At 40.9% G+C, this 12,122-nt stretch overlaps 1 long non-coding RNA gene across 1 annotated transcript; it reads right to left on the bottom strand.

The window, feature by feature from the left end:
- Window positions 1-3,852: 3,852 nt before the first annotated feature.
- LOC117313031 (uncharacterized) lies at window positions 3,853-7,841 on the bottom strand. Its single transcript, XR_004527510.1, has 2 exons — window positions 4,465-7,841; window positions 3,853-4,137 (listed from the first exon to the last, which is right to left on the bottom strand). It is a non-coding gene; the product is annotated as an uncharacterized lncRNA (long non-coding RNA).
- Window positions 7,842-12,122: the final 4,281 nt, after the last annotated feature.

The following is a 12,122-nucleotide window of genomic DNA, read 5'->3' as shown; positions in this document are numbered from 1 at the left end:
GACTATTCCACTTTTCATGTCTTCATATCTTCCAACCACATTAAAAAATTCCTTGGGACTTCCCTGGTGGCGCAGTGGTTAAGAATCCACCTGCCAATGCAGGGGACATGGGTTTAAGCCAGGAAGATCCCACATGCCGCAGAGCAACTAAGCCCGTGCACCACAACTACTGAGCCTGCACTCTAGAACCCGTGAGCCACAACTACTGAGCCCACGTGCCACAACTACTGCAGCCCGCATGCCTAGAGTCCATTCTCCGCAACAAGAGAAGCCACCGCAGTGAGAAGCCCATGCACCGCAGCGAAGAGTAGCCCCCACTCGCCGCAACTAGAGGAAGCCCGCGCACAGCAACGAAGACCCAACGCAGCCAAAAATAAATAAATAAAATAAATAACTTTATTTAAAAAAAATTCCTTGAGAGCAGAGATTGTCTCATTTCTTTACAGTTCTCTCTGACGCGCACCACCTCTGGCACATGGAAAGTTCTTCTAAAGTCCACCTTCCAGGCACTAGCTTTAATCACTACATCCCTTTATTAAAAAAAGTCAGAGAAAGGAGGATGAGGAGAGAAGTTCTGAGAAAGGAAAGCGAGAGGACGGGGACAAGGCAAAGAACAGGAGAAAATCAAAATACAAAGGATTGAGCCAAGACACGCCCTGAGGTTAAATTTCGCTGAAATAGAGAGTGGATTAGAAAATCCGGTGCTGCTAGGGAAGAAAGGACCGAAGCATCGTAAACCAACTTAATAACCCCCGGCAGTGCCTCCCTCATCTGCATCTCACGCTGAATAGTAGGACTCTTTACACAAGCTCCAACTACCTGCCTTGTGCCGCTGCCGTGCTAAGTTAAATACTATTCCAAATAACAGACCCTTAGCCACCTGGAAATCCTAGAACATAGGTTTTCCAAGCTGGAAGAGCTATAAGAGACCAGTCAAGGTTACAATACTAAACTTAAAGTCCAGTGTCTCCTTTCAAAATATACACGACCCTCTGGAAATGGTATGAAATATCTAGTATAAGCCCATGTGAACCTGCCTCGGAAGAAGACATAAATTTCATCAGATTCTTAAAGGGGTCAGGTTGCCAAAAGGTTACAGATCACTCCTCGGGGCTAAGTCCTTGATGTTACAGACCAGAAAGGTTAGCAAGTGGACCCACAGAAACGGGGGGCGGGCAGGGAAAGCACCAGAATCCTGGGCCAATTCTCCTGACTTCTAGCTGCCACTTTCCCTCCCGCGCTCACACTCCTCCCTCTTTTGTTGTAAAGGGATTTTCTCTGTGACACCATTTGCTCTAACAGGATTTGACCTGTGGCGTCTGGATGCTTTGCTCTGTTACATTTTAAGTGTCTTCCATTGGCCTGCTTTCCTTCATTCACCCTAATGATGCTCACAGAGATGTAATTTTCTCACTTCTCTTTTTCTATTATCACCTTATCTGGCCTTTGCCCACTCTCTTTTCTGCTACACATGGAATGTCTCTGGGTACCCTTTTGTCCTCCCATCCTGATTTTATGAGAAGTATTTATTTCCATGTTTTCTGTATTTGCCTGGATGTATTCTCACAGAGCTGATGGTAAAACTCTTCTGTCTCAGCGGGAAACGATTGCTCACGGCAATTACGCCTGCTGTCTTCCTTTTCATTTTCCTTCAGCTCTTGATGAAATTGTGTTTCCAGAAACCCTATGAATTCTTTCTCCGACTCTTACATAACTCAGTGTATTCAGACGTTTCTTTTCCATATTGTTTTGTTTGGTTGGTTGGGTATCTGGCTCATCTTCTCTTCAAATAATTTGGTGGCCGTTGTATCTTCGGTTTCTCTCACGCTGTAGAGGATTTTCTTCATCCAAATGAACGGCTCAAGATTCAGTCAGATTTGGTTGGTATTTGTATCATTAGCTGCAAAAATGAGTCTGAACCTGCCAGTTGTTTGCGAGCCTGTTTTGTTGATTTGATGTTTTGGGGGGACTTTTTTTTGTTTACTCTTTTAGGGGGAAGGGATGTTCATTTTGGGTCCAGTCTTAGGGCTAAAGTTTAGAATGTGTTTTTTTGCCCCAAGTTGTATCCTTTATACCTTTAAAGAGTTTGCCCCTTGGGCAAAATTCAACGTGTGTGTGTTTTCTGGGAATGATTCTAGAAAATATTTCATTGGGGCTGGAATATGGGTTTCAACATCTTCACTATAAATAAATCAACGCGTGAGGATAAATTCTCAATTCCACTCCCCCTACCCCACCCAGCCCCATGCTCTTGTCCCATCCTACTCTCAAGGTAAGATTCCAACCCTAAAGAGAAGCAGCAGCAAAATTAAGTCCGAAATCAGGCCCTTAAATACCACATGAGGGTTCAGAAGAGGCCAACAGAGTCATAGAAAGGGGTGGGGGATAAGGAGGCAGGCTGGGGGGTTGCAGGAGAAGATACTCCAAGAGCAACTTGGACACCAGACTATTCTTTCTTTGGGCCAAGGGGTTGACTGATAGTAAATGTACCTTAGGAACAAATGAGACTAACTGATTGTATCTGTTGGGACAAGGAGAGAGAAAATCCATCCTAAGCCCCACTGAATAAGCAAAGGAGTGAAGGAAGGGTAATACTGAACCTTCGCTATACTTCCTGGCAGGGTAGGACCAATTGTATAAGGAGTTCATGATGATCCCTAGGAAAGGAGTTGGGGGAGGCAGAGGCAGTGAGGCAGGGCCTGACATCCTTAGGGCTTTCACTATGGCAACTGCTTGCATCCCACTTGTTCTCTGTGTGTGTGGTACCCCGGTGAACCTTGAACCCTGCCAGGGGTACCATCAAAGTTCGATCAAAGTGTAAACTGTATTTTTGCTGTAAATGAGAACACATACAGGCAATGCCTGCCAGATAAAATCTTGAGCTGAATGGGTCACAGTATGCAGCCTGGGGTCTGGTACAAGTTCCTGCCAGTAGAAGGAAACAGGTATAGGATAATGTCAAGCCAGCCTGGAAGAGAGATCCCACGTTCAACGCAACTCACTAGGCCTTTACCCCTATGAATTTACAAGACAGTGTAGCCCAGCCAGTTAACAACTCTATGCAAACAGCATTTGGTGCTAAAAGAGTCGGCAAATAAATAATGTGATAACTGTTTAAAACATTTTTCAATTTTCTTTTTTTTTTTCTTTGACCTTCAAGGGTGCTGGAAAAAATTCAAGTGTTCAAAAGGTTGCCATGAATTCAGAAAGAACCAGTGGAACAGATGATAGGATTTTAGAAACCCGGAAATCAAAAAATAAAAATAAGACACATACATTCTCTTCCTCCCTCTGAAGATACTCAAAATGCCACCAATGGAACTTTGAGAGGCAATATAGTGAAGCAAACAGTGGTGTCAGAAAATGAAGGCATTGACTTAAGTCTGCCTTTCACATGATATAGGTCCCTGGGCAAGTTACCAAACTTCTTAGATTCTCAGCTAACCTTATCCATACAATGAAAAGGTCAACCTGATTAGTGAAAGTAGACTTTCTCAGAAAACGCTAATTAAAGAAAACTAAAGACATCAATGAGCCAAATGTGTTCCTTTGTTCACTCAGAAAGTGAATTACTGGGTTTCCCTGGTGGCACAGTGGTTAAGAATCTGCCTGCCAATGCAGGGGACACAGGTTCATGCCCTGGTCCGGGAAGATCCCACATGCCGCGGAGCAACTAAGCCCATGTGCCACAACTACTGAGCCTGCGCTCTAGAGCCTGCGAGCCACAACTACTGAAGCCCGCACGCCTAGGGCCCATGCTCTGCAACAAGAGAAGCCACCGCAGGGAGAAGCCCGCTCTCTGCAACTAGAGAAAGCCCACTTGCAGCAAACAAGACACAACATAGCCAAAAATAAAATAAATAAAATAAATAAATTTATTAAATAAATATAAATAAATAAATAAGAAAGTGAATTACTTTGATTCCCCATGGCAAAAAGTGAATATCAATTACTTTATGAATAGAAGAATATTAATGATAATATAATCATTGCATTTACTCTATTAAAATGTTAACAACAAGACGTTTTTGAGAAAAGGCAATAAGGACACAATTTTCTAATCTTTCCATCCTTCCAGCTGTTTCCATTGCCTCTGAGCCCTCACTGCCATGACTTCATTTCTTCCTCCAAGACACCCTGGGAGAAAAGCATATCATCACCCTCATTTTACGCATGAGAAAACTAAGGACAGAGAATTGAAAGCAGAGTGGAAGCTAGAATTAGTTCATTATGTTCAATGCACGGCACAAATGTGGGGAGTTTTTTATACTGTATAACAGAATGTGTCAACATTTAGAAGACGTGCGTAGCTCAGTGGACCAATATTTCCCAAACAACCAATGAAAAACAACACAACATCATGCATGGGCAAGAGATCCATTCAAAGTACAAGACAGATCAATGAGTTTTAACAGAATATGAAAAGTTCATTGATCTATTTTCAGATTTCATATTATAACTAACCTGTACGGAACCACCCCTTGTTGAGTTTTAGAGTAGTATCGGAGATGAATGTACATGATTGTCTGAAAAGGCTGTGACAATGCTGCTTCCTTTTCCAACGACATATCCATGTAAAGCGGGCTTTTTTTCATATACTTCAACTTCAACCAAAACAACATATCCCAACGGATTAGATGCAGAAACAGAAATGAGAATTCAGTTATCTTTGAATAAACCAGAATTTAAAAAGATTTACAAAGATGTAAAGCAATGCCACTCTTCTCGCTAATTTTTTTGTTTCAGAAAACAGAACTTTTTAATTGTTAAAGTGTTATGTTCACATGTAATGAGTTTATTACTATTATTTTTAATGAATTGATAAATAATCTTTTTTTAGTTTCTAACATGGTAAATATGGATAGATATAACCCATATAAACATAAACCTCTGGGGTTCTCAATAATTCTTAAAAATATAAAGAATCCTGACCAAAAAGTATAGAGAAGGCCACTAAATCATGATAAAAGATGCACTTCACCAGGAAGACAGAACAAATCTAAACGTGTATACACTTGAAAAAACAGCCCCCCCCAAACATATAAAGCATAGAACTCAGCAAGTCCACTGTCATAATGGAAGGCCTCATCCCACCTCTCTCAGTTCTTGTTAAGTCACACAGCAAAAATGAGTCCAGAGATTGTATCAGTCAGATCTTAGCAGATCTGAGCAGTGATGCCACACTCAGATGAGGTGAAGAGAGAGAGTTTCATTAAATATTCACAAGGTATGGGTGAGGTTAAGGGAGCCCAACCAGGGATGGATGCAGAAGCACATGCAGGGCTAGCAACAGGGGCAGCTTACCCCACCTAGGCCTAAAAGACTCGGTCACCAACACCAGTGAGAGCTGTAGCTGAAGGAGATAGTGCCTGACGAGCTCGGTGGCCTTCTTCAGAGGACTGCAGTCTTTGCTGAAATGCCCAAGAAGGAGGGAGCTGGATGAGTTAATATTCGGACCTTTCTCTCTACCTCTTTCCGATCTCCTACCCACATCCCCAATGGCTGAGCCAAGGAAGCCAGGGGTAGGGAGTCCTTGATTGAGTGCATACAGTCAGCCTCCTGCAGCACAAAGCAGGGTGAGGAAACTTAGACAGAACGTCTGGAGGGGCAAAGGAAGAAGAGCCAGCACAAACACAGCTGATCTGAACAACATCATTTTTAGGTTTAGTTCACTGGATGCAGATAGAAGCCTGGATCCAACAAGTAAAGAATATACATTCTTCCCAAGGATCTGCATGGGACATTGATAAAAACTGACCACAATTCTAGGCCAACAAGCAAGTCTCCGCAAATTTCAGAAAATCCATGTCAAACAGAACCTGCCCTCTGACCACAAAACAATTCAATACTGAGGGATCAGAAGCCAATCGCAAAGCGATAGTGGGGGCCGGGGGGGACCTACATATTTGAAACTTTTAAGAACAAATTTCTAATAACTCAAGAAAAAAGTCATGGAAATTTAGACATACTCAGAAATTAATGATAATGAAAACACTACCTATCAAACCTTGTGGATGTAGCAACAATAGTACACAGAGATGTATATCCTTAAATGCTTATGTTAGATCATTTAAAAACCAAAAGTTAATGAGCTAAGCATCCAAGTTAGTACATTCGGAAAAAAAGTTGATAAAAATATAAGCGCAGAAATGAATGAAATGCAAAACACAAAAAAATAGAGATGATCAACAAAGCCAAGTGTTGGTTCTATAAGACTAAAATGAAGAAACTCTTTGTGAAATCAATTTTTAAGAAAGATGAGCAAACAAGAACACACAAAGTTTCATCTCTGCGTCCCTCTTCATGGCCTCAGTCCCTACATGTCCAACCTCCAGCCATCATTTCTCTTGCTTTATGTGAGCTGAAAGGGCATATGTGAAAGTATAGCCTAAATGAGCAAAGTACACAGCTGATTAGGTGACCTTACAGCATCTGTTGACATTCTTACAGATTCTGCTGCGTCTCTGGGCTTAGCAACAATGGCTCTGGGTTCTGTGCTTCTGGGTCCTGGAGGGCAGGCTTTGCTACCTACATGAGGATTAAAAGAGCAAAAGGGATGCTCAGTGCCTGAAATGGAAAAAGAGTAGAAGTGAAGCTCCTGGGGGGGCGGGGTGGGGGGAGGACAGTGCTGACCTGGGAGGCTAAACAAGCCGAAGACAAACCAGAGACCTGCATCACTATTTTATCTAGAGCCGGCTCTGCACTCAGCTGTTCGTGAGGCATGTGAATGAACGCCGCTGTTCAGGTGGGATTTGGGTACTGAAGGGCTCTCCGTGGCTACAGAAAATCTTTTTGTTGTGCTGTTGGGGGAATTTTCTGTGGGTTTTTGTATTTTCCATTTTTCTTCTGCCGCTTTATAATAATACCTTTTCTGCAGGGACCACAAACCCCCTCACAGTGTTCAGGCACCTTTATACAATGCAGGCCCGTTGACACATCCTATCTCAAGATGTGTGGACCAGAAATAAACATTCCCCCAGATCAACCATACCCCAGGGTTTTATATTCATGGAAGACTGTGAACAGCAGAAAGAACCGTGAACCAGGTGCAAAGAGTCATTTCCAGCTTCATAATTACTGAAGGGAAATGGCATTTCTAAACCTTAGGTGTGGAAATGAAGTTGGCATAGGACAGAGGTGCTATTACACAGGTTAAATAATGCCAACTACACTATAAATTAATAATATCAACACTCTAACTTTGAAATCTATTTATTGTTAATGCGTCTCAAACTACAGCTGAATAAACGCTTAAAACGGAAATACAATGGTTCCTTTCTCTCACATCAAAAGTTGGTTCAAGTCCTTTTCACTCTTGAAATGATTGGTCATTAATAACTAAAATATTCCATGTAGTTGGAGAGAAATCCCTGCATTCCAATTTATTGGAAACTCAATTCAGAATTCAATTGAAAATATCAATATTCTTCATTCAGAGAAACAGCTCCCAAATAACTCTTTCATCTCCAACTTTAATTAAAAGAACTGTCTACGAATTGCATGTTCTGTTGCTTTACACACCCATTAAAAAACAGAAATGGACTGAAAGTGATTGATATTATCCTTGCAGTAATTACTTTAAAATTTTCTCACCCTGGTCATTTATAGTCACCATAAATAAGTGAAATACTTATCTCTATTTGTTTAACGCCTAAGGAAAGAGACCTCATCTGTTCTCCAGTCATTTCTTCAACAAGATAGAACTCTGACTTGAAAAAGAATTTTCTTCCGTTTCAATATCTGGGTATGATGAGATCTCCGTGGACGATTATTATTCTTTTGTTTTTTCATTTTAAATTTGGATTATTCTTGTATACGCATGAAGTCATATTCCATGTTTTTTAACTCTATACCCAGAAATCAGAAACAATATTTATAAATATTGTTTCAGAGACAATATTTATAAATATTGTTTCAGAGATTGAAACTCTGAAATTGCCCAGTAAATACAATACATAATAATTTTACTGTTCCAAGGTTTGCATTATATTGGTACTTGTATTACTACTATCGACCTAAGACATAGATAAGGTAATAAACCTCTAGGCTAAATCTTATTACACAAGACTGGAATTCTTCTGAATTCTTCTTAAGAATTACCATATGCAAAATACGAATGTTTTCTTGTTTCAACCTGTTTTTCTTCCTTTGAAACCTGGAAATTATTTTTGTTAAGAATTGTAATGCAATTCCATGATAAGTCTTACTGCACGTGGGGTACAAGGGGCTCATCTTATTTAAATAAAAACATGGCTCCCATGCAAAAGCAATACTGAATTTTCACCCAAAACTGCATGTAACTGACGTGTAAATGAAGTGCTCCCTGAAGAGGCATTAATGAGCATTAAGAGGGAAGACCATAAAATTCCATCATTTCAGTGGTCCCAGCCCAAAGGTGCTTGAGTCGCTTTGACACGTTCGAGTGTGACAGCTTCATAGACATTGTTTCAGGCTGCTGGGTCCAAACTCAGTGGAAAAGAGGGAATGGAAATAAGTCCAGGGAGTCACTGAAGGTTGTAGCCCATGCCCTTGGCTCCAGTTCATAATGCTGATCACTTTCCCAGACTGGACTGGCCTCCTCCTTGAGGAAGGAGGGCTCTATGTAATTTTACTTTAAGTAAGTGATGAGCAACAGATAAGCCAATCGGTTAACTTTTTGTTTGAATCCAAATCTTGAGCAATGTTCGCGAGATGCTTCCCAAAGGACAGGAAGTGGTTCCTATCCCTCCTGGAACATCTCAGAGAGAGCAGCCTCTCCAGAGTTTCTACTCCAAGCTTTGCCTCACATGCTGAAGGTGTGCAGGCTGAATACCTAATGATTCATCTTCTGTTGTGGGCATTCAGAATAAAAATGCTCTGCCTTTTGCCAGCCAAAGACTACTATTTGTAGATTTTTCTCCCATAAAGGAGACCCCATACAACAGTCCAATCTCAGTAAGAATGCATCTGATCATATAGGAGAACAGATCCAATGCTGTTATGGGATCTCCACATATCCCAGTACCTATCAAGCCTTGAGCATGGTAGATACCCAAAATTATGTCATACAAGTCAACCTTAGGCATTTCATAAATATCGAGGGTGGATATATGCCATCCATCCACGTACTTGTATCCAATCCCCTAGGCCTGCATTTGCACCATGTCTAGCGGGAGGTGGGAGTGAAATCTATGTACAGAATACAATGTCATCACTCAGTTTGTAAGAAAATTACCCATAAATTGGCCTCATTAATATCATTCCCCACTGATATCATCAACCCACTGAATGTTCTACTTCTCAGTTATTTTGTTGAAGGAATATATTTTATATCTAATAAGGAAATTAATATCTAAATATTGGGATCAAAGAATATATTTCCAGGAAATAAATAAATATGTATGTATAGACATACACACACAAACACACAAACACATGTATGTTACACACACACACACATACACACACGCTATAGTCATCTGACCTCATGTATTAGTTTATTTTACAAATAATCGTTTCTTTTCGAAAATAAGTCTTGATTTTTATCATTTTTATGACATTTCTTTTTTAATATGTGAATGCAATCATGTAATTTAAACTTTTCTCAATATTTAGGGTTGACCTTAGAACAGAAGTTAATGTTCTGTGGTGTGATGAATTGGGAGATTGGGATTGACATATATAAACTAATATGTGTAAAATGGATAACTAATAAGAACCTGCTATATAAAAATAAATAAAATAAAATTCAAAAAAAAAAGTTAATGTTCTGTCCTGTAATACAGCGGTACTCTTGGTGCCTGTCAATGTACATAAAACTCTCTTTTGGGGGGGTTACACTGAAAGGCTTCAATCTCGGGGGCGGGGAGAAGGTGTCTGTTTTTGGTTACGTCTTTGCTTGTTTGGGGAGTTATGTCTCCTCAAGCGAGAGAACGAGAGACCGTCATCACCTCTCCCTGCTGTCATGCGTCATCTGCCTCTGACTCTCTTCTTTCCTCCTCAACACATACCCCACGACACCACTGCATCTTCTGATGCTAAATGCTTGTTGGAATGTTCATTCACTCATTTCTTCATCCTACTAGTACTTAATGAGCGTCTCCTATGTGCCAGGCACCATCCTGGGGATAGCGTAGAACCTGTTCTCGTGGAACCCACAGCCAGTGGGTGCAGACAGACATTAGTCAGAGAATCGCACAAATGAATGCAACATCCCCTCTGAGGAATGAGAGACTCCGATGCAGTGGAGAACCCGGAACTGGTCAGGGAGGCCAGAGGAGGCTTCTTTGAGCAAGTGGTGTTTGAGCTGAAATCCGGAAGTGTTGACTCGGTGAGGAAGAGCCTAGAGAGCTTTCCTAGCAGTGGGAAACATGTGTGCAAAACCCCTATGGTCTAAAAGAACAAAAAGAATCCACGACACAGGACCCCCATGGCCGAGACCCAGGCCTTTCAGTCTCCAGTCTAAGAGCAATGGTGGCAGCTGAGGTACAAGTGAGTGGGGGACAGGTGACAATAAATTTTGCATTTTGGAAACACCACCTTGGCCACAGAATGGAGGACGGTTTGGACGTGGGCAAGTGTGTACATCCAATAGGAGACTGTGGCAGTACATCCAGTGGCTTGGACTAAGGCCTGGGCTCCACAGAAATCTGTGAACTTGGGTGGGAAAAGAAGCACTTCTTTACTTTCACCAACTTCTGTTTGAAATTTAATATTTCCTTCCATGATGATTGTAGATAATAATCCACAGTATTATCAGCAGCACCTGTGACCCTGCAACCAAGAGGAGTCACAGGTGTGTTCAGATCACATTACAGCTGCTGCAGATACGTCAAGATACCATTTACACTCGTCACTACTTGAAAATTCCTGTAGTTGTCAGGCCTGCCACTATATCATATTATACAATGCATTAATAAAGAAGCACATATTTTATTATAATTCAATTTTTTTAATGTTTTCATAACTGCATTTTAACATAATTAATTTCCTTTGTAATCCTATCTACTTTATTTAATGAATTTCAGTCTTATTCTGAAAAGGGGCCCATGGCCTTCACCAGGCTGCCAAAAGTCTCCATTGCACAAAATAAATGAAAAACTCCTATGGGTGAAAGGGAGCAGACAGTTTGAGAACTATTTAGAAGGTCAATGCGGCATGGCCTGGATGGGTGTGCCAGGATGACGGAAGGAGCCTGGGATAATGATTAGAGGTCTGGTTCATGCAAGCAGATGGACAGTGGCACACTAGTTTACTCAAGCGAGAAAACACCAGAAGAAAATCACAAGAACATCTATGGATAAAGTGCAAGGGCTTTAGTTAATGGACGTGGGGACGTCTCGTTCAGCCCATTTTTTCTCACTTTTTGAATCATGGCAAAGTTGCAGATAACTGAGGAACATTGGTACGTTAGGTGTCACCACAAACAGACACACGTATATAAGAGAAATTGTTATCAAGAAAAGTACAAGCTTCTATTAACAATGTCAGGTTACAAAGTATTTTTAATATTCACAAATGAAACAGTTATCAAAAAGTCTGCCAATTCCTCTACAAGATTGTTTTCCAGGGGATTGAATTCCTTTTCCTGGAGAAACCCAGTTTTCATTAAAACCTTTAGTTAAGGAATAGATGTCATCCCCCAACATCTTCTTTCCTGGACTCTTAATCTCCTTTCTGTTTATTTAAGACCAAAACATTCTACTGCAGCTCCTTCAAAAAAATCGGAAACAGCATCAACCCAAATATCCTCATTATTTCTACTTCCACCCATGAACAACATACTGACTTTGCCAAAACAATTAAACAAACTTAAACCATGAGTCACTAGCCAAACAGTTCCCTCGGTGACTTCATCCAAGCCTCTTGCCAGCTATCCCATCAGGCATCTGTTGAATTCCAGGCAAAGGAAGGGTTGCAAACAGGGAGTTTAAATTCAGTGTATGTCTCTATTCCTGTTTACCTTCAAAGTTGTATAAACCTTCTAAATACTTATGCATTCAGAATAAAGTTTTAAATATGAGAGTCAGGGGATGCAAATACTGGTTTGCCCTTAGCTCTGCATAACTTGATAGAAATTTTCACATTTTCTGCTCTTTTTCCTTTTGCTTGTGGAAAGAACACTTCTGGCAAGAATAAATTCA

Source organism: Tursiops truncatus, chromosome 7, assembly GCF_011762595.2.
Source record: "Tursiops truncatus isolate mTurTru1 chromosome 7, mTurTru1.mat.Y, whole genome shotgun sequence".
NCBI lineage: Eukaryota > Metazoa > Chordata > Mammalia > Artiodactyla > Delphinidae > Tursiops > Tursiops truncatus.
The sequence above is the reverse complement of the archived record's forward strand: the minus strand, read 5'-3'. Positions and strand labels throughout refer to the sequence as shown.